Source organism: Scyliorhinus canicula, chromosome 4 (genome assembly GCF_902713615.1).
Source record: "Scyliorhinus canicula chromosome 4, sScyCan1.1, whole genome shotgun sequence".
Taxonomy (NCBI): domain Eukaryota; kingdom Metazoa; phylum Chordata; class Chondrichthyes; order Carcharhiniformes; family Scyliorhinidae; genus Scyliorhinus; species Scyliorhinus canicula.
Window position 1 is genome coordinate 115,781,673 of NC_052149.1, and position 22,336 is coordinate 115,804,008.

General features: G+C 48.6%; 1 protein-coding gene across 1 annotated transcript in view; it reads right to left on the reverse strand.

Annotated features, from left to right (window-relative positions):
- The window catches only part of LOC119964909 (pappalysin-2-like), a 569,527-nt gene that overhangs the window by 25,645 nt on the left and 521,546 nt on the right, over positions 1 to 22,336 (reverse strand). The window lies entirely within an intron of this gene.

The following is a 22,336-nucleotide window of genomic DNA, read 5'->3' on the forward strand; positions in this document are numbered from 1 at the left end:
ATTCTATGGGCGGGATTCTCCGGAAAAATGTCCAAGTGCTGTAACGAGCAGGAATTGCAGCGAGTTTCCTGGCGCTCGGCCCAAGCAACACTATTCAACGTTACTTGGTCTAGTTAACAATGCCTCATGGACTTCTCGCCCCAAATGCCGGCTCGCCAGCTGATTCACCAGGACCACACTCACCAGCCCACCGCTAACAACGCCGAGAAGCACTTAACCTGCACTTGCTCAGCCAACCCCAACCAGCTCGCAACAATGGGGCTGAGGAGACCAGCACCAAGTTTTGGGGATACTGACGGGGGAGGCTCCTGGATACGGTGAAGGCCTGGAGGGATGTCCTGTTCCCCCGACGGTCCCGGAGGATGATCCACAAGGCAGCCAATGCTGCCTGGGACGAGGTGGTTGCAGCAGTCAGCTCGGGCAGTGTGACCAGGTGGACTGGTTTCTAATGTCAGAAGAATGTCAATGACCTACACCCGCAGCACGAGAGAGTAGACACGAACGCCCCAGTTCCCATCCACCCAAGAGACCACTCCCCTCAGGCAACCCCCAACCCTCCTTCCTGGGCGGCCCCCTTCCCTGATTCCGAGGAAAACACCTCAGAGGAGAGGTACGAGGATGCAACTGTTATAATCGCGGCACAGCTGTCAATCCCACCCTCCATCAGCACAGGTACACGCACCTTGGTGGGAAATGTTAGTGTCCAGGCGTGTGGGGCACAATCCTTTTGAGATACCACACTGCTGATGATGAACATCAGGTGGAGGCAGCAACCCCAGGTGAGACAGCAATTGGAGGTCTGCTGGATAACTGGATATCTGGAGGAGGGGGCGCTGAGTGCCAATCCAGGCCCGTCCCATGGGGCGGCGACGGTGGCCACCAGCAATCCCGAGTTCCACTCCCCTGATGAGGACACATCTCGGGGTCAGCACACGCTGTCATTTATAAATATAGGGAAAAATATGGGACCAAAGACAGATTCCTGGGGGACAGCCCGAGTCAAGTCCTGCCAATTGCAATAAATGCCCGTTAGCCATCCTCTCCATCTTCTACCACCTAATCAATTCACCTATCAACGGGTTGTCTCCAATTTCACACACAATCATTTCTTTTTAATAGAATCACACAGGAGGAGACCATTCAGCCCATCCTGTTCTTTGCCAGCTCTCTGGAGCTATCCAATTAGTTCTTGTTACCTTTTCTTTTCCCATGATCTTGCAAACTTCCCTTTTTAAGTAGAGATCCAATTCCCTTTTGAAATGTACGATTAAATCTGCATCAGCCTTTCAGGCAATTCATCCTAGGTTACAGCAATGCACTGTCAATTAAAATCTCACCTGTCCTCTGTACAGACCCTCCTTCCATTGGAAGGTTACACCCTACAAACTCCATTAACACATCTCCACTTCCAAAAAAATATCAATACATTAATATATTGCATTAACCACCAATACATTTCCCCTTCCCTTTTCTACTCCAAGGGAAACAATCCCAGTTTTCTCCAGGTAGCTGAATCACCTCATCACAGGTCCAGTCCATCGCTCCTCTGCACAGTCCCAGGAAGCAGCTTCTTGTTACAGTCCATGTGTCAAAGGGAGGCAGGCAGCCTGGCCAATATTTTCCCTTCAATCTACATCACCAAAAGCCGATGATGTGGTCATCATATCACTATTTGGGGAACCTTTCTGCAAGCAAATTGGCGGCTACATTTCCTACTTTGCAACAATGATTCACTTCAAAAGTCCATCAGTATTGTAAAGTGCTTTGGGATATCCTGAGGTGGTGAAAGGTGCAATATAAATGTATCTCTTTTGGTATGCTTGGCACATTTGTTGAACTCTCTCAAAATCTTTCAGAAATCTCATCTATCTAAATGTGGAACATCACATTTTCTTTGAACTGTGGTCACTTATAATGCTGGCAAATACCACTGCCAATGATTAAAGTCCACGTAAGGGAATGAAATAATGATCGGGTTATGTGCTGGTGCTGATGGGGGGTGAGGAGAGGTCTTGTTGACACATCAGGAGAACTGCCATATCATCTTCTTTTTCAATTCACCAGTTAGTAACTCATCCTAAAGTTGACGTTTCTGACACTTCAGCTTTACTTGTGTCTTTGGAGCGTGCCGCAAACAGACACCCTTCTGACTCATGGTTCTAACCACGGAGCCAAAGGTTATACACCTCCACAGAACCCAAAGAATGTTATTATCATAGATTATCGTAGAATTTACAGTGCAGAAGGAGGCCATTCAGCCCATCGTGTCTGCACTGGCTCTTGGAAAGAGCACCCTACCCAAGGTCAACACCTCCACCCCACCCCCATAACCCAGTAACCCACCCAACACCAAGGGCAATTTTGGACACTAAGGGCAATTTATCATGGCCAATCCACCTAAACCTGCACATCTTTGGACTGTGGGAGGAAACCGGAGCACCCGGAGAAAACCCACGCACACACGGGGAGGATGTGAAGGCATTTAAAATATATAAATAGTCACAAAAATATAAAAGCCAACCGTGGCAAAAGGTAACAAACACCATTCTCCCACCCCTCCCCCCACCCCTTGCACCCCCCAACCGCAGCCCCCACTCATCTCGCTGTCATCCCGGCACCCACTTCCCTTTTCCAACGTATCGTGAATTGAAAAAGAAGAGGATATGGCAGTTCTCCTGATGTGTTAACAAGACCTCTCCTCACCTCCCATCAGCACCAGCACATAACCCGATCATTATTTCATTCCCTTACGTGGACTTTAATCATTGGCAGTGGTATTTGCCAGCATTATAAGTGACCACAGTTCAAAGAAAATGTGATGTTCCACATTTAGATAGATGAGATTTCTGAAAGATTTTGAGGGAGTTCAACAAATGTGCCAAGCATACCAAAAGAGATACATTTATATTGCACCTTTCACCACCTCAGGATATCCCAAAGCACTTTACAATACTGATGGACTTTTGAAGTGAATCATTGTTGCAAAGTAGGAAATGTAGCCGCCAATTTGCTTTCCCCCCCCCCCCCCCCCCCCCCCCCCCCCCCCCCCCCCCCAACAAAATGTAATCACCCGACCCCCCGCCCCCCGGTCGACTCAATACTCCTTAAAAAAGTCGATAAACAGCTTCCACCTGAAGGTGAACCCCTCGTAATTTTATACAAATGTAGAAACTCTGCCAAATCACTCATCGATGCACCCACCTTTGGTGGCTCCAAGTCCTGCCAACACAGCAAAATCTGTCTCCAGGCTGTCAGGGCGACAAAGGCCAAGATATCACCCCCTCTTTCCACCTGGACTCCCAGATCTTCCGACACTTCAAATATCACCACTTCCGGACTCGGAGCTACCGCTACCCCCGAAATCTTTGACATTACATCCGGCAATGCCTTCTGAAACCCCCTCAACTGCAGACACGCCCAAAACATATGTACATGTTTCGTCGGGCACACCGGCCACACCTGTCCTCCACCCCCGGAAAGAATCGACTCATTCTGGACACTGTCATGTAGGGTCTATGCACCATCTTAAATTGAAATGTCTTAGTCTAGCACACAACGAGGATGCTTACCTCCACGCTCCGGGCCCCAATACCCGCATCCCAACTCCTCCTCCCACTTGCGTCTGATGTCCTCTATGGAAGCACACTCCCTCTTTGTCAGCTCCGCACACATGTCCGCAACCCTGCCCTCCCCAATTCCATCCTCGGCAGAAGCTTCTCCTGCAAGACCAGGGACTGCAGCATTGGAAAGGATGGCAACTCCTTCCTAATAAAGTCCCTGACCTGCAGATACCTGAACTTATTCCTCTTTGGTAACTGGTTCGTCTCCTCGGGCTCTTCCAGGTCTGCAAACTTTTCTCCTACGAACAATTCCCTAAAATACTCTATTCCCACCTGTCGCTACCCCTGGAACCTCGCATCCAATTCCTCCGGCGCAAAACTATGATTGTTGGCACCCACAGTCACATGCCTTCCAATCCAAAGTGCTGTCGACACTGGTTCCAAACCCTCAGTTGCAATGCCACTGCCGGACTCGTGGAGCACTGAACCGGTGAGAACAGAACAGTGCCCTCAAGCTGGTCCCCTTGCACGAGGCCACCTCCATTCGCCCCCAAACCGACCGATCCTCCACCGCCCATTACCTAGCCATTGCAATGTTTGCTGCCCAGTAGTAATTCAACAAGCACTGCAATGCTAACCCACCCCGTGGATCCTTACTCCAAGAACACCCTCCGCACTCGTGGAGACATCCCCACCCACACAAATCTCAAAATCAACCCAGTCACCTTCCTAAAACAGGACTTAGGAACAAAAAATGGGAAGTATGAAATACAAACAAAAACTTCGGCAGCACCGTCATCTTCACCGTCAATGGCAGCACATCCCACCTCTTGAGGTCCACCTTCATTCCTTCCACCAGCTTCGCTTGTACAGCTGGGCGAACACCGCACCACCTGTATCCCAATGGAATGAACGATCACCCCACCACCAAAATCTCCATTTTCCCCCAGCCTCCTCTCCTGTCCCCATGCGTTACTTGGGAACACCTCGTTTGTCTCCATGCTCAGCTTGTTCCCTGAAAAGCGGCCAAACTCATCCAGAATCCCCATGATATTATCAAAGCTCCTAACTGGGTCTGAAATATCCAACAGGAGGTCATCTGTGTACAAAGAAACCCGGTGCTCGAAGCCCCCCCCCCCCCCCGCCCCCCAGGGGAAAGAGCAGCGGGGAGAGCGGGCACACCTGCCTCGTCCCCTGGTGTAACTCAAAGCAATTCAAACTAATATTATTCATCCGAACATTTGCCTTAGGCGCCTTCTTTAGCAACAAACCCAATCCATCAACCCCTGCTGAAACCCGAATCAACCCAACACCTCAAACAAATAGGCCTATTCAACCCAACCGACCCCTTCTCTGCATCCATTTTCACCACTACTTCCACTTCTAGGTTCTCTGAGGGCATCAGAATAACATTAAGCAGGCTCCATACATTTGCTGCCAGCTGCCGCCCCTTTGCAAACCTCATCTGGTTCTCTCCTATCACTCCCGGCACACAGTCCTCGATCCACGATGCCGGCATATTCGCCAACAACTTCGCCTCTACATTCTACATTCTACATTCAACAGTGAGATCGAGCGGTACAATCTGCACTTTTCCGGGTCTTTGTCCTTTAAAATAAGCGATATAGAGGCCTGAGACAGCATGGCGGGGAGGGGGGAGGGGAGCTCCCCCCTCACCATCGACTTATTATACATCCCAACTAGCAGAGGCCCCAGCTCCAACCCAAACTGCTTATGAAACTCCACTGGGAAATCATCCAGCCCCGGGACCTTCCCCACGTGAATCGGCCCCATGCAATTCATCACCACCCTTGGCCCAATCAGGGCCCCGTATCCCTGCACCTTCGCCTCTCACTGGTTGAGAACTACAATCCGTCTCAAAACTCATCCCTTCACCCCCCATCGAAGGCTCAGTTATACAACCTTTGATTGAAGGCCTCAAAAACCCATTCACACCCTTCCACGTAACCAACCGGGTTGATGGGCTCCCCCCCCCCCGACCCCCTCGCCAATCAGCCATAACCCCACTTTAGCCAGCTACCCCAGGTTCACGCCTTGCTCTTCCTCGGGCCCTCCCCAAGATGTCCGCTGCCATCTCCTCTTAACTAACTGCGCTACATCAACACCACCCACGTCAGCATCCCTCCCCAACCCTTTAACCGTCCCCCCATAAACAAAGACAAAGAAAACCCAATCACTCTTCCCCCTCCCGACACAGGCCGACCCACCACTTCAATCCCGTTCACTAGCCAACCAGCTAGCATTGTGGCCTCCACTCGTGACCACCATCTACCCTTCTCCACAACCGCCCTTCATCCAAAAATACTCCAAACCACTAAAAACATTTTAAAAAACACACTCAACCACTCCGCAACCATATTCATTAAATACAACAATCCGCCCGCATGTAAACCCACATTCCCCACTTTAGCCTCTCCAAAGTTCAGTGTCCTCACAGACCTCCCAGTCTATGGTCTCTCGTAAATTCACTCGCCTCCCCTGGCGTGTCAAAATAAAACTCTCGATTCTGGTTTGTGACCCACAGGCGAGCAGGGTACAACCCCCACAAACTTCACCCCTTCCTTGTAGAGGGCAGCCTTGATCAGATAAGAACTGGCCCACCGCTTGGCCAGGGTCTTGATAGATCCTCAGCACGTTTCCTTCCCAGGTGCACTGTTACATTTGCTTCGCCCACTTCAATATCTTCTCCTTGTCAAGAACACGAAGCAGCCGCATCATCATAGCCCTTGGTGGCTCCCTCACCTTCGGCCTCCTCCATAACGCCCTCCCCCACCAACTTTTCCAAAATACTTGCCACATACCTTGTGGCCTAGATTCCCTCAATCCCCACAGGCAGTGCCACAATCCAGATATTCTGCCTCCTAGAATGGTGCTCGAGGTCCTCCACGTTCTCCCTCAACCTCTTATGGCTCCCGGCCACGAGCACCATCTCCACCTCCAGCGGGGCCAGCCAGTCCTCATCCTCCCCCACCAACTCCTCCACCTTCTGGAGTGCCAGACCCTGCACCTCCAGCCTCTGCTCCACTCTCTCAATAGCCGCCCTAAGCAGCTCCATCACCTACACCAGGTCTTCTGAGGCCTCCTGCCTCTGCTGCTGGAACTTTGCATTCAAAAAGTCCACAAGCTGTTTGGTAGACTACTGGGTGGGCAACAACACCCCAGCACCCTCCTCTATCTTTTCCTGTGCCACACCTCAAATAAACTTCCACTCAAGCTGCTGCCTCTTACTTGTTACGCTCCTCATCTGGTAAACCATAAACTGGCCCCACCGATGGGGTACTTAAATTCCTCAGTGCTCATGTACCTCACACCAGCAAACACCCCGTAAATCGGGTGGGAAAGAACCAAGAAATTCCATCTCGAGCAGGAGCCACCAAATGAGCGACCACTCACTCCATGGTCACCACCGGAAGCTCAGCATGGCAGTTATGTCACTGAATCTGAAGACAATGGGCTGGATGTTCCTCCAGGGACCGAGAGGGAGTCCCAAGTCCAACCTAACTGGCAGCAAGACGTCTCAACAATCTTCAAGCAGGCATTCTCTCCATTGGGAGGCTACATGGTGGCACTGCGGTTAGCACTGCTGCCTCACGGCACCAGGGACCCAGGTTCAATTCTGGCCTTGGATGACTGTCTGCACCTTTTCCCTCGTGTTTGGGTGGGTTTCCTCCGGGTGCTCTGGTTTCCTCCTACAGTCTAAAGATGTGCAGGTTAGGTGAATTAGCTGTGCTAAAATTGCCCCTCAGTGTTGAAATATGTGCAGGCTAGATGGGGTTATCGGGTTACAGGAATAGGGCAGCGGAGTGGGCCTAGGTAGGCTGCTGTTACAGGGTCGATGCAGACTTGATGGGCCGAATGATCCCCTTCTGCATTGTAGGGACTCTGATTCTATGATCGCCAACAAGTCATACACTGTCCTATCAAGAACCAATGGCCTGGCAGCTCTGGAGTTTTGGCAGGGCCAACAGAAAAGGTGGGAACTGCTGAAGCAACAACGAAACTGCCTCCACATGGAGGTGCCCTCGCTGGTTTGCGCAGCAGTGCAGAAATAAACTAAATCTAGGCTGACAGGTGGATTGGAAAGGAGTGGAAACTTTTCCATTGGATTGAGATGAGCCCTAATTGCAGCGTTTCAGTGGGCTTGGCACCTCCAACTCTGATAATGCCATAGACTACTACCTTGAACAGGAGGCCTCCACAAGCTGCAGGAATCGCTCCACCGGCAGCTAAATGCAACCAAGCCTGAAAAATTGACCCGAATCGGGAACCTAACCAGTGTAAATGACGGCTGGCAGGCCTGCCTCGGTGGAGGTGGTAGCTGATCTGATTCCCAAACTGTTGCAAGGAAAAGTAACCAAGCAGAAGGATTGTATCGGGGAGCCATCCCGATGTGGCTTCTCCTGCCTTTACCACTTCTCCCACCTTTAAGTCCGCCATGACATGGCTGGGAACATCCAGCTCATGAATTTAACTGTCAAGGCAGCAGTTGGGGTCTTTAAAGCTACTTATAATTAAATAAGTCTGTAATAAAAATAACTAGTAGTGGTGACGATGAAACTATGGACAACTAATGTCCTTCATGGAAGGAAATCTTACATTTTTACTTAGCCTGGCCTACATGAAACTTTAGATTTACGGCAATGTGGTTAACTGTCCCCGAAATGGCTCAACGTGTCACTCAGTTGCATTAAACTGCTCTTAAAGGCAGAAATAAGAGTGAATCTGGAAGGACATCAATCTCGCACCAGATACGACAAAGGCCCAGTCGACCCCTCCAAAGTTCTTCTTCCTCGCACCGGGTCCCTGGTGCATTGAAGCAACAGTGCTAACCACTGTGCTACCGTGCCGCCCGTTTTGAGAATTCTTTTTTTAAGATCTCTACTCATTCCTGTACCGAGCAACTCTTTATGTTTGGAGTATGCATTCATTGCCATTGCTGTTCCAGCTCTGATTTTTTTCATGGCACTGACCATCCACTGACAGGATACATCCCAGGTCCTTAAATGGTGATACTTCTGTCACATCTATACAATTATTTCTTTTTTTGTTTACCACTGTGGTAAGCGGAATAGATCCAGAAGAGAGTACAGCAGCTCAAAACTGGGCAACCAAACAGCATGGAATGGTATTCCATAAGAATACCTCATGGTCTGGCATATTCTTTATCCTATCATTATCATCAATGGGCTGGTTTAGCTCACTCGGCTAAATCGCTGGCTTTCAAAGCAGACCAAGCAGGCCAGCAGCACAGTTCGATTCCCGTACCAGCCTCCCCGGACAGGCGCTGGAATGTGGCGACTAGGGGCTTTTCACAGTAACTTCATTGAAGCCTACTCGTGACAATAAGCGGTTTTCATTTCAATGCATGCCAGGCGCAACACCTGGGCATACAATACTGGAGAACATGTATGCCAAAAAGCGGAAGTGGCATGCGATAGACGGACCGAAAGGACCCCACAATCAAAGCTCTGCCATCCTGTCATATCCAGTCATTTTTTAAAATAAATTTAGAGTACCCAATTACATTTTTCCAATTAAGGGGAAATTTAACGTGGCCAATCCACCGACCCTGCACATCTTTGGGTTGTGGGGGTGAAACCCAGGCAGACATGGGGAGAATGTGCAAACTCCACACGGACAGTGACCCGGAGCCAGGTTCGAACTGGTGTCTCGGCGCCGTGAGGCTGCAGTGCTAACCACTGCATCACCGTGCTGCCCGTCACATCCAGTCATGAATAGTGCTGAGTAATTACACAATAAACTGGAGAAGTCAGCTCCATGGACAGCCCCGTCCCCAGTGAAACCAAAGCCCAAGCACACGAGCGCAGAAGACAAGACTGAAATATTTGCAAGCTTCTTCAGCCAGGAATGCAGAGTGGGTGATTGACCTCAGCCTCTTTCTGAGAGCCCCATCATCAAAGATGTCAATCTTCAGCTAATTTATTTCGCTCACCATGACATTAAGAAATGCCGAGTGCACTGGACACTATGGCCCCTGACAACAGCTGAAAATGAAAATGAAATGAAAATCGCTTATTGTCACGAGTAGGCTTCAATGAAGTTACTGTGAAAAGTCCCTAGTCGCCACATTCCGGCGCCTGTCCGGGGAGGCTGGTACGGGAATCGAACCGTGCTGCTGGCCTGCTTGGTCTGCTTTAAAAGCCAGTGATTTAGCCTGGTGAGCTAAATCAGCCCCTAATCAGCTCAGCTGTAGTACTGAAGACGTGCTGCAGAATGAAGCTACATCTCTAGTCAAACTGTTCCAGTATGGCTACAACACTGGGATCTACCTAATGATCTGGAAAATTGTCTTGCCATGTCCAGTTTATAAGAATAGAACAAATTCAATCCAGTAAATAATGAACCCACCACTACCACTGTGCTTCTTAAGAGCTTACTTCTTAATCTTTCAACAGTGTGATGGAAAGTGTGCAGACAGCACTGTTAGAAGCAGTACTTGCTCGCCAATAACCTGCTCACCAAAACTCAGTTTGGGTTCTGCCAGGACAACTCAGCTCCAAACATTATTACAATCTTGGCTGAAACACAGAGAAGAGAGTTGAATTCCAGATACGAGAGTGGCTTCTCTTACCATGAAGGCAACATTTAACAGAGTGTGGCATCAAGAAGCCTAGGTGAAGTCAATGGGAATCAGAGAGAAAACATTCAAGGCTGAAGTCTTATCTAGCACAAAGGAAAATGGTCATGGTTGTTGGAGTCAATCATCTCAATCCCGGAACATCACTGCAGAGGTTCCTCGTAGTAGTCATGGACTCAACCACCTTCAGCTGCTTCACTGGTGACTTTCACTCCATTGTAAGGTCAAAAATGCGATGTTCACTGATAACTGCATAGTGTTCAGTTTGATTTGTAACTCCTCAGATAATGAAACAATCCATTTCCACATGCAGCAAATCTGGTTAACATTCAGCTCTGGGCTGCGAAGGAATAAGTGATATTCATGTCACACAAGTCCCACACAACGACCGCCTCTAACAACAGAATCTAACCACCACCTCTTGACGTTTGATGGCACGACCATCGCTAAATCGCCCTACCATCAACATCCTGAGCAGAAACTTCACCAGTCCAACCAAATAAATTCTGTGGCCCGCCAAGAGCAGATCAGATGCTGGGAATTCTGCAGAGTAACTCACCTCCTAACCAGCAAAAGCCTGTCACCCTCCACAAGGCACAAATGTGACAGAATCGTCTCCACTTTCCTGCATACCAGTGAGTAGTGAGTCCAATCACTGAGCTCAAGTATTTACTGTTCATTCTCCCAATATCCATCGAGGTTTACAGCACACTACGAGGCCATTCTGCCCATTTGAGACTTTGCTAATGCATTTCAAAACTAATCTCATTCTCCCCATCCCATTGTCCGTTCCAAATATCAGCCACAGCTCTCTGAGAAAAAGTAAAATGGTCTTGACCTCTTCTGTCTTCATTGCTCCACCAAAATTGAACTTGCCGTCTGTTCAAATTAATTTGTTGTGTCCCTCATCTCTTTTTTTCCAAGCAATGTCACTGGGCTTTTGAAAATCAACATGCTCTTCACTTAAATATGATCTCTTGTTCTTCCTTTTTTCTCTTTTTCTAATCTCCATGTAGTTATGAACAGAAAAAGTTGAAAAACTGAGTGGGTGGTGGGGGAGGGGTCGGCGTGGGTGCATATGGAGGCGGCTTCTTGTAAGGGCACCAGTCTGGGTGCGTTGGTAACTGCTCCGGCCAGGGCGGTACTCCACCAGCCCCGTGGTGGTGGTGGCCCTGAGAGTTTGGGGCCAGTGGAAGCGGCATGTGGGAGCAGTGGGAGCATCGGTCTGGGCCCCAATTTGTGATAACCACCAGTTTGCCCCGGGGAGTATGGATGGGGGTTCCGGGTATGGCGGAGAGTGGGGATTGAGAGAATGGGGGATGTGTTCAGAGAGGGGAGCTTTCCAAGTATGAGGGCGCTGGAGGAAAAGTTTGGGCTGGCGAGGGGAAACTAATTCAGATACTTGCAGGTGGGGGACTTCCTTCGTAAACAGGTGGCAACCTTCCCACTCCTACCGCCGAGGGGGATTCAGGACAGGGTAATTTCCAGAGGGTGGGTAGGGGAGGGGAGGGTCTTGGACATCTATAAGGGGCTTATGGGGTCGGAGGAGAGGCAGACCAAGGAGCTGAAGGGTAAGTGGGAGGAGGAGCTGTGTGGTGAGATAGAGGATGGTTTATGGGCAGACGCGTTGAGTAGAGTCAACGCGTCTGCAACATGTGCCAGGCTCAGCCTGATACAATTTAAGGTTGTGCACCGGGCTCACATGACAGTGGCCAGGATGAGCAGATTCTTTAGAGTGGAAGACAGATGCCCAAAATGCATGGGAGGACCGGCGAACTATGCCCATATGTTTTGGACATGTCCAAAGCTTTGAGGTTTTTGGCAGGGGTTACGAAAGGTGAACGGTTTTTGCACTATGTTTGTGGTTTCATGTATCTTGTCTATTTTGTTGTTGTTTCTATACCACAAATACCTCAATAAAATATTTATTCAAAAAAAGTTGAAAAACTGCCCCCTCCCGAACTCTGCCTGGTGTTAGAGAGAGAAACAATGTTGCATCAAATTATAAAACTTTCCCTCTCAACCGAGACAGGATTTAAACTGCTTCTGAAAGTAATTCTTACAAATTCTCTTCTTAGTTTATCCTGCTCCATTCCTGCACTGAGCTAGAGTATACCACACCAATGTAGCCCTTCTCTACAATAGATCCTAGTGAGCGGCAGATCACCGTGAACCGTTTCCTGTACTCAGCAGGTTCCCATCGGGATTGGGAACTCTGGCCTACTTTTCACCTTTTCCTTCACCCTAGCTGAAGAGGTGTTCATTGATCTTAGTTTGAATGTAATCGCCTCCAGAGTCTGCAGTGATCTGCGGCCAAGATCATTGCTAATTAACCAGCCTTTGTCAGAAGAAAATGCCAATATTCTTGCTGCAAGGATCAAAAACCTCCATCCTGCGAATGCTGTGATTCAAAATAGAGAGTTGATCTCTGGTGCTTTCACTGTGGCAGAGGACATCCAGGAGGTGGAGCAATGATTTCCTTGCCTTTACCATAACTTGGTACTAAGCCAGCAATAGCAGGGATCATAACTTGCACCCTCACTCCCACCCTCAGTGCAAAGGTGCACTGAGTGCATCCTCTGCAAATGTCCAAATGGCTGAGGTAATCTAACAGACTGGTTCACTTAGGAGAGAGAAAAAAACAAGTTGACTGAAACTCAGACCATATGTAAAACAAACCAGCAATGACTTTTGCTGCCAGCAAGGTGCATGTTTTTCTGTGTTGTGATCACCGTCTGACCAACTGCATCAGCCTGATTGAAAACAGTGAATATCGCACGGCAAGTCAGCTCCTTTTGGTGGTGAGCAAAGGTCATCCTTCACTACAACCCCTGCAGCTCACCACCACCTGCTCAAGGGCAATAATGGATGGATTCTAGCCTTGCCACTGATGTTCACATCCTAACGATCAACTTAAAAAACAAACATGCAAGAAGATAATGCCCATTCAATATAGTATCATCTGGGGTAAGGAGATCTGTACAATCTCGAAAATGCTGATGATTTCTTCTCTTGCCGCCAATCTACTTCATTCTATCACCCCCTTTCTTATGGCTTTGTCTCCATTAACTTTCCCCTTTAGCCCCAGGAACACTGCTTCTCCTACAGATTGTTCATCATTTCAGAATCAGTGTCACTGAATTGTTAAGGTGCAGAAAGAGGCCATTTGGTTCATGATGTCTGCACCAGCTCTCTGAATGAGTATTGTGAGTTAGTGCCATTCCTCTGCACTGCCCATGGATCCCTACACTGGGCGGGATTCTCCGTTGCCCGACACCGAAATTGGGAACGGCAATCGGGTGGAGAATGGCTACCGACGCCGAAATCGCGGCAGGTGCCGGTTTGACGCTGGGTCGTGATGCTCTACCCCTCCAAATCAACGTCATCGAGACACGGGCCACGCGAAGTCGTAAACTGCATTTGCATATCATTATTGGGCCCACCCACGATGCTCCACCTCCGATGGGTCAGGTTCCCGACAGCTCGGGCCACCTGCGGTCTAAACAGTCACGTGTCTGGCATGGCGGCTACGGAGAGAGAGAGAGAGAGGGCATATGGACAGTGTCCAACTCCGTCATATGTCGCCGACAGTCATGCCACTGGCTGTAGGAGTAGTGGGAGGTGGGCTGTGGAGTTGGGGTGGACAGGAACGCGGTCCAGCACAACCGGTGCCATCTATTCGCGTGTGATGGGTGCATGTGTGGGGAGTGCAAGCGTATGCGCGGCTGCAGCTTGTCAGCCCTGCGCGTGTCCAGCACGGACCTGGCAATTCTCCCACCATTTTCAGCGCGTTCCGTGGGTGTTGCACACGGCGCTGGTGCTAGCCCCTAACCGGTAGTGGGATCGATGTGGGTATGGCGCCGATTTTTCCGTCGTGGAATACCACGGATCCTCCATTGATATCAGCACTTCGACACAGGAACGGAGATTCCCGCCCAGTGTCTCTATACAAATACTTATCTCATGCTCTCTTGAACGCATTGAACCCAACTTTCACTTTGCACTGTTTTTTTAATCTTTCCCAGTTGTTGGAATGAAGCATTTATAGATGAAAGGCTCTGCCCAAGTTAGCCTGGTATCGTCCTCTTCAATATGAATGCAGACTCCAGTCCTGGATATTAAACTGATTCAACATGTACACTGTATTATTTCCAAATATATAAAATATTTATATCGCCATAATTCTCAAGCGATTATTTCCATAAGCTATGTCTCTGAGCAAGAATATGCCTACTGCAAAATTCATTACTTAGAATCCTCAAACACCCAGTGGTGGTGGGATTCTGTACAAGAATGTAGGGCACAGACATACTGTAATAAAATGTTTAGTAGTGCAGTTAATGGCCCAGACAGCATGCAGTTTGAGATTTGTTTCACTGAGTGCCCCCTGCTGTGCTCGCAAATAAAAGAGTCACAGTAAATAGCATTATCATAAATTCAACTTTATGACTTCGGGCAACATCCTACTGGGCAATTCTTCAAACCCTAGCTGAAATAAAAATAATGGTTACCAACTGAAGGAGGTTCCCTTTTTAGTTGCTTGGAGCCAAGAGTGAGAAAGTGATATCATTTTTTAATGAATGGGTAATTGGGCTGAATTTCTTTCAATGTAAAGTGTTCTCCCGTCTTCTCTAACTTTAGTCAGGGTGGTAATGGAAGGATTGGCCTTGGGGGCACTTCCTGGACAGGCCAATTCTTCCAGTTCCCGGCTGCCTTATAGCCTGTCATTCGGGTGAAGGCAGGATTTCATTCAGCTGATGTTTCTTGTCAATACTTTTGTGATCTTGTCAGTGTCCCACACTCTGTAAACTTGGTATCACCCAAAACATTGCTGCCTGCATGTTCCTTTCATCTTTCAACTCTGGGTACGCAGACCTACTTTAGCCCCCGGGGAGGCAATGCTTCAATTTTAAAATTCCCAACCTTGTTTACATCTTCTTCCATGGCGTCACCTCCCCCCATCCTCCTCACCCCACTTATCCCTGCAATTTCCTCCAGTCCCTCAGCTCTCTGAGATCTCTGCATTCCTCTACTTCCGGCGTCCTGAGAATTTCCAAATTTACTCCTGCCACTATTCCAGAGTGCCTTCAGCTCTGGAATTCTCTCTCTGAACCTTCCCACCTCCGTACCTCTCTTTCCCCTTTGCAACCATGGCAACCTATTTGACCCCTGAGCTGAACTTTTGATCCCATGGGCATGATTCTCCAGTCTCATCCCTGGCAAACCCATTGCAAGCGTGAATGGAAAATTCAGCGTTCCAGCCAAAACTCCATTCACTCTCAATGGCTCTGAAAAATCCCAGCCATGAGTAAGGATGGAAGATTTCAATGTCTATGTCCTCTCCTATCAAATGCTCCTTAAAACCTATCACTTTAAAAAAAAAATCTATTTATTCTCCTAATTTTCAACATTTTCATCAATAAACAACCAAAGAAAAAACAAATAAAGTAACAATCCCCCACACTGCCTTCCTGAAAGTGAACCCACGGAAGGTGACGGGTCCGGACGGGATCCCTGGCTGTGCACTCAGAGCCTGCTTAGACCAGCCGACATATGTGTTCGTGGACATCTTTAACCTGCCCCTACCCTACTCCGAGGTCTCCATCTGCTTCAAGAAGACCATCATCATACCAGTGCCAAAGAAGAACCAGGCACCATGCCTCAATGACTACCGTCCGATGGCCTTGACTTCAGTCGTAATGAAGTGCTTCGAGAGATTGGTCATGAAGCGCATCACCTCAATACTCCCAGAACACCTTGATGCACTACAATTCGCATAACGCCACAACCGGTCCACAGCAGATGCCATCTCCCTGGCCCTGCACTCATCCCTAGAGCATCTCAACAACAAGGACTCCTCAATCAGACTCCTATTTATTGACTACAGCTCTGCCTTCAACACCATAATCCCAGCCAAATTCATATCAAAGCTCCAAAACCTAGGACTTGGCTCCTCACTCTGCAACTGGATCCTCGACTTTCTGACCCACAAACCACAATCAGCAAGAATAAACAACACCTCCTCCAGAATAGTCCTCAATACCGGGGCCCCACAAGGCTGAGTACCTAACCCCCTCCGATACTACCTGTACACACACGACTGCGTGGCAAAATTTGGTTCCAATCCCATTTACACGTTTGCAGACGATGCGACCATAGTGGACCGGATCTCGAATAACGACGAGTCAGAATGCAGGAGGGAGATTGAGAACCAAGTGGAGTGCTGCAGTGACAACAATCTCTCCCTCAATGCCAGCAAAACTAAAGAGCTGGTCATTGACTTCAGAAAGCAAAGTATTGTACACACTCCTGTCTGCATCAATGGGGCCAAGGTGGAGGTGGTTAGCAGTTTCAAATTCCTAGAGGTACACATCTCCAAAAATCTGTCCTGGTCCACCCACATCGACACTACCACCAAGAAAGCACAACAGCACCTATGCTTCCTCAGGAAACTAAGAAGATTGAGCATGTCCACATTAACTCTTATCAACTTTTACAGATGCACCATGGAAAGCATCCTATCTGACTGCATCACAGCCTGGTATGGCAAAGCTCGGCTCCAGACTGCAAGAAACTTCAGAGAGTCGTGAGCACAGCCCAGTCCATCACACAAACCTGCCTCCCATCCATTGACTCCATCTGCACCTCCCGCTGCCTGGGGAAAGCGGGCAGCATAATCAAAGACCCCTCCCACCTGGCTTACTCACTCTTCCAACTTCTTCCATCTGACAAGAGATACAAAAGTCTGAGAACACGCACAAACAGACTTAAAAACAGCTTCTTCCCCGCTGTTACCAGACTCCTAAACGATCCTCTTATGGACTGATCTCATTGACACTACACCCTGTATGCTTCACCCGATGTTATCTAGTTACATTGTGTATCTTGTGTTGCCCTATTATGTATTTTGTTTTATTTCCTTTTCTTTTCATGTACTTAATGATCTGTTGAGCTGCTCGCAGAAAAATACTTTTCACTGTACCTCGGTACACGTGCCATTAAACAAAATCCAATCCAAACTGAATATACAGACCAAAACATCCACCCGTACATTCCAGTACGTAAATCAATCTGTAAACAGTGTAACCAAAAGACAACAATACCGCCAGCACCCCTTCCCCCCTCTAATGTTCAATGGCAACCAATTCTTGGAAGTGCATAATAAACGGCCCCCATGAATTGTGAAACCCTTCCTTCATCCCCTTCAGCTCAGACTTCACCTTCCCGAGAGTCACCGAAATTCAAGTAAGTCCCCCCCTCGCAAAGCCGTGTCACAAGATGAAGAAGCTGACCTCTGTGGTGATATGCATCACTGTAAATATACAAGGGGTTAATGTAAATACACGTAGACTAGCTAGACACTAGAGGGAGCACCAGAGACATGACAGACAGACATTCAACCAATAAGTCAGTAAGATAGGGCACGACCAATGGGCATTCACGATACACACAGAGGTGACACTACCACGGGGTGGCATTACACCAACCCATATAAAAGGACACAGCACACATGATCTTCCTCTTTCCCATGGAGACACTCAGTGAGTACACAGGGTTGATTTGGAACACATCACACCCACCACGTGGAGTGTAGCAGACTGGTTAGATAGTCTGAGTAGCTATAGAAGGATTAACAGGAGAGTCGAATCCAAGTAGGAGAATTGTTAACAGTTTAATAAATGTGTTAAAGCTATCTCCAAGTCTGAACCTTCCTTTGTCAGAGTGCACATCAAGGAAGCAGCTTATGCTGTCAAAAGCATAACAAAACAACCTCCACCCCAATAGGACCCTCCTCCAGACAATCAGTGAGGCAAAGGCTAACATCTGTCCCCGCACCCACCCAAGTCACTCTAATCCCCACGAAAAAGGCTTCTGGGGCCCTGGTTCCAAGTTCACGTGCACTACCCCCAAGATGTCCCTGAAAAGCCTCCCTCCAACAAACCTCTCACATTCCACGGAACTATCATAACCTGGGGTTCTCTCACCCCACCCCCCCCCATCCTCATAACTCCAGGCCCTGCCCATTGGGTTGTAGGTTACCCTCAACTTAGCTGGGTAACATATGCCGAACCGCACCCTGGTGTTATACAATGGTGTGTTTACTCGGCCAAAGGCCGCCCGCCTCCTCCCCAACTCCCCAGTAACAGTAAAGTCCTGGTATTTACATATAGCAGCTTCAGCCCACTGCACCTCCTGCTACTGCTCTGCCCAACACAGGACCTTCTTCTTCACGCGGTACCTACGGAAATAAATAATCACTGCTCTTGGCAGCTCATTCGCCTTTAGTTTAGGCCTCCACGCCCTATGAGCCCGATCCAGTTCGTACCGAGAGGGATCTTCCCCCTTCTCAACAGCTCCACCAACATCTTGACAAAATACTTCGTCGGCCTCGGGCCCTCCACCCCTTTGGGCAGGCCCACAATCCACAGATTGTGCTGCCTAGATCTCTTTTCCAAGTCCTCCACTTTGGCTCGCAGACCCTTGTTGGCCTCCACCATCCTTTGCAGCTCCTCGCCCATCAAGGTGAGATGATCACTGTGTTGCGACAAGGCCTCTTCCAATCCCTTCAGTTTCTCACCCTGCTCCCGCACCTCGGCCGATGTCCTCGACACCGCCGCCTTCACCGGGGCAATTGCCTCCTCCACCAGCACCTTCAATGCTGCCATCATTGTCATGATATGCAGACATGCAGATAATGATATAAAGACAGGCACAGACAGGCAGTTAATGAACACAGAGAACAGGACATGACCAATGAGCAGGCAGGACACTCAGGGGTGGTATCTCACTATAAAAGGCACGAGGCACTCACACTCCGCCTGTTTCCATTGATGAACATCTACAGAGTGAGTCAGGGTGTATTTACAGTATCACACCTCCAGCACGTGGCTAAGAACTAGTCTGGTTCAGTCAGACAGAGTAACCACACTTAGGTTAGCAGAGAGTCGAACTCATAGAGAACTGTGCTAACTTTGCTACTGGTTCAATGAATCAGATTGAACTAACTTCACAGTCTGGAGTATCTTTTGGTTAAAGCTGCATCCAGTTGCAGCGTGTGTTACCCCAGAGTACATAACACGACAATCATCTTTTTCCTCATCATCTCCATGTGCTTTGCGAACTGTTTTTCAAGTTCCACAACCATCACCTCTGTTATCTTTTCTGACGTGAACAGTGCGGCCCCACCCAGTAACCCAGCCTCCGCCATCCTTCCAGTTGCTGCACCGACCCTTCCACTTGACGGCGAACCTTCACTCACCCCCTTTTTCATGGCAGCTTTCCTTTGGGTTTTGGACATCTTTCTTCTTTATGTCTTCCTGCACATATTTAACCAAAAATTGCTCCTGGGACCGGGCATTAAATTCTAAAAAAAAAAATCAATCCTCGAGCAGGAGCCATCCAACGTGCAACCTCCTCCTACATGCTGCCACCGGAAGTCCTGAAACCTATCACTTAACCAAGTTTTTGGTCATCTGTCCGAATATATCCGTATGTAGTTTGGCGTCATATTTTGTTATGAAATGCTCTTGTGAAGGATCTCGGGGTGTTTTATTATGTCAAAGGTGCTGAATAAATTCAGGGTTTAGTTTTTACACACCTCTTCAGTGAACCATTTGAAATTACTTTGGACATGGTCAACTCCTTGGACAATGTATGGCATTAGTCACTTCTACACAAGCTGTAGCTGTATTCATTCTGTAATATCCCATGAATCACAGCTGAAACTCAATCCTGAACTCACGCAACGTCAAGCAAGGTTTACTGGATCAAAATTGGGAGCTGGGACCTTGCCCTGAGCCTAATAGTACTGAACCAATTGTAGCACTCCTGTACTGGACTGGCTGGGAGCATTTCGTTCAACATGGAGAGATAAGGATTTCAACCTAGATATAATAACGACTTGTGATAGCAACATTACTACAGTAAAATCACAGGAGTGCAATCGAGTGCAATCAAATAACATTTTAGACTGAGCCACATGAGGAGGTATGAGGGCAGATGAACAAAGGCTTGGTTGAAGAGGTAGGTTTTAAAGAAGAAGTTGCAGATTGTTAGGGGGGGAATTCCCGAGCACAGAGTCTGGAGAGTTGAAGGCACAGCCGTCAATATTGGAGGAATGGAAATCAAGGCTGCACAAAAAGGCCTGGATTGGAGGGGAGCAGAGAGGGTTGTGGGGCTGGAAGAGATTACAGAAATAGGGATGGGTGAAGCCATGGGAGGGATCTGTAACTGAGGGTGAGGAGTTTAAAATTAAGGTTGAGCTGGGAGCAAATGTAAGTCTGCAAACATGGGTGATGAGTGAAGAGGACTTGGATGCTCACTCAAATCATAGAATCTTTATAGCGCAGAAGGAGGCTATTTGGTCCATCGAGTCTGTACCGGCCCTTGGAAAGAGCATCCTACGTAAGCCCACACCTCCACCCTATCCCCATAGCCCCACCTCACCTTTGGATATTTTTAGCATGACCAATCCATCTAACCCACACATCTTTGGACTGTGGGAGGAAACCGGAGCACCCGGAGGAAACCCACAAAGACATGGGGGGAAAGTACAAATTCCACATAGACAGCCACCCAAGGCTGGAATTGAACCCTGGTCCCTAGAGCTGTGAGGCAGTAGTGTTAATATATTATATATATTATAATATAATACATTAGTGCTGATATATTGAGGCAGAGGTGAGTGGTGTTGATGATGAGAAGATCTGGAATCAGAATCTCAGATCAGGATCAAATAAGAAGCTAAGTTCAAATACAGTCCAATTCAGGGGCTAAGGAGAGGGTCAGTGGATGGGATCAAATTTTAGGATTTTGACCCAAGACAATGGCTTCCCAGTATTTAATTTGACAAAATGTCTGTACCTCCAATACTGGCTTGGCAACCTGGCAAATCAGTGGCTGAGTACCATAGTACTGGGGTATAGCAGGCTGGCATACAAGTGAAATCTGGTGTGTTTTTGGACAATATGATGGTTACGTTAAAGGGTTAGCAATCTGGAGAATGTGAGTTCAAATCCCACCGAGCCACTTTGAAAATTTGCATTCAGGTTAAAATATCTAATATCAGCAAGTGTGATCACAAAGCACTTGGATTGTTGTAAAAATCCAACTAGTTGACTGGTGTCACTTTAGGGAAAGCAGAATCCGGGGATACAATGGCACAGTGGTAATCGCACTGGATTAGTAATCCAGAGACCCAGGCTGAATGCTCGAGGGTCATGGGTTCAAATCGCACCATAGCAACTGATGGAATTTAAATTAAATTAATTCAGAAAAGAAAATCTGGAATAGAAAGCTGGATTGAGTGATGATGATTGTCGGAAAAACCTATCTGGCTCACTAAAGTCCTTAAGAGAAGGAAATCTTCTTTCCTGACCTGGTCTAACCTACATGTGACTCCAGACCCACAGCAATGTGGTTTACTCTTGACTTCCTCTGAAATGGCCAAGCAAGGCACGCAGGGGCAATTAGGGATGGGGATTAAACACTGACCTTGCTGGAGCTGCCTGAACCTCAAGTGATTGTTTTTTTTGAAAGCACGCACTGTACAAGTCAGCTAAGGTTAATCCCACCACATTAACATTGTTCCTTGAATTTAGATTTTCTGTCCCTATGACTCCTTGCTTAATTCTGATCACAGCAAAACTTTATGGGCGGGATTCTCCCATTCGGCGGCAGTGTCCACGCCGTCGGAAACGCCATCGCGTTTCACAACGTCATGAATGGGCTGCTGGAAGTACCGATTCTGGCCCCTACACGGGGCCAGCATGGTGCTAGAGCGGTTCACGCCGCTCCAGCCTTCCATCCCGGCGTGAACTGTGCGCTGTGGGATCCGCACATGCGCAGTGGCGCCGGCGTCAACGAGGGCATGCGCACAACCCGCGCATGCATGGGGGCCTCCCTCAACGCGCCGGCCCCTGAACTCCTGCGCCATGTTGCGTCGGGGCCGGCGCGTAAGAAAATAGGCTCGGGGGGACAAGAGGCCGACCCACCAATTGGTGGGCCCCGATCGTGGGCCAAGCCCCATCGAAGGCTCCCCCCGGGATATCGGAGCCCCCCCCCCCCACAGGCCACTCCCCGACCCTGCGCGCAGAGTTCCCGCTGGCTGCTACCAAGTGTGGATGGCGCTAGTGGGACTTTTTAGAGCGGCTGCTCG